The sequence below is a fragment of the Macaca mulatta genome, chromosome 14, assembly GCF_049350105.2.
Source record: "Macaca mulatta isolate MMU2019108-1 chromosome 14, T2T-MMU8v2.0, whole genome shotgun sequence".
In the NCBI taxonomy this organism is placed as follows: domain Eukaryota; kingdom Metazoa; phylum Chordata; class Mammalia; order Primates; family Cercopithecidae; genus Macaca; species Macaca mulatta.
The window spans coordinates 116647920-116649354 of record NC_133419.1 but is presented as its reverse complement, the minus strand read 5'-3'; the positions used below and the strand labels follow the sequence as shown (position 1 = coordinate 116649354).

Genomic DNA, 1435 nt, shown 5'->3' with positions numbered 1-1435 from the left:
GGAACCATCCCAAAATATCTCTTGCCCAGAAGAAAAATCAGGGACCTCAAAAGAAGGCAGGTTTCCTCAGAGCCTAGGAGTGGGCTGCTGAGAGCTAAGTCAAGTAATTTTCTATGAGGATTTTTCAGATAAATACAATAAACCTACTGACCAGGCAGCAAATAAATAAATACGTAAATAGATTTTCACTAAGTCACATAACCAAACTCTCAAAAAAAGTCAACAACGAAGAGAATTTTGAAAGGAACAAGAGGAGAGCAAAAATTATATACAAGGGAACCCTCATAAGACTACCTGTCAATTTCTGAGTAGAAACCTTGCAGACCAGGAGAAAGTGGGATGATATATTCAAAGTACTAAAGGAGCCTTTCTGTCTGGTGTCATCAGGTGAACCAAGATGAGTGCATACAAATACATCCAGGAGCTAATGAAGAAGAAGCAGTCTGATATCTTGCACTTTCTTCTGAAGGTCTGCTGCTGGCAGTACTGGCAGCTCTTGCTCTGCACAGGGATCCTGACCCCACCTGGCCTGATAAAGCATGCCAACCGGGCTACAAGGCCAAGCAAGGTTACATTATATTCAGGATTTGTGTGTGCCATGGTGGTCAAAACTGCCTAGTTCCTAAGGGTGCAACTTATGACAAGCCTGTCCATCATGATGTTAACCAGCTAGTCTCCTTGAAGCCTTCAGCCCACTGCGGAGGAGTAAGCTGGACACCACTGTGGAGCTTTAAGAGTCCTGAATTCTAACTGGGTTGGTGAAGATTCCACGTAAAAATTTTTTGAGGTTATCCTAATTGATCCATTCCATAAAGCTATCAAAAGAAATCCTGACACCCAGTGAATCACAAACCAGTTCACAAGCACAGGGAGATGTATGGGCTGACATCTACAGGCTGCAAGAGCCATGACTTTGGAAAGGGCCATAAATTCCATCACACTATTGGTGGTTCTTGCCCGGCAACTTGGAGAAGGCACACTACTTTCCAGCTCTGTTGTTACCAATAATGCAAGTAAAGTTTGTAAAATTCCTACATAATAAACAACTTAAGACAGTCGTGTCTGTCTATAGGTGTTATTTGTGTGTTAAAACTAGTCTTCAGATTGTTTCATGAATGCTTTGTCAAATTATGAAAGTTAAAGTGCAGTAATGTTTGACAATGACTATAAGTGATGGTGTATCTTGTTTCTAATAAGATAAACTTTTTTTGTCTTTGCTCTATCTTATTAGGAAGTTATATGTCACTGTTTAAAACATATTGTGTGGTATAATAGGTTTAAAATAAATTCTTTAAAAGAGGAAAAGAAAAAAAAGTACTAAAGGAAAACAACAACAACTGCCAACTATACCTGGCAAGGTAGTCATTTAGAAATGAAGGAGAGATAAGGACTTTTTCAGACAAACAAAAGCTGTGGGAGTTCATCACCATTAGAC

General features: G+C 39.5%; 1 pseudogene; it reads left to right on the top strand.

Moving 5' to 3' along the window:
* The first annotated feature begins 397 nt into the window (after positions 1–397).
* LOC106993492 (large ribosomal subunit protein eL15 pseudogene) lies at positions 398–1057 on the top strand (annotated as a pseudogene).
* Positions 1058–1435: the final 378 nt, after the last annotated feature.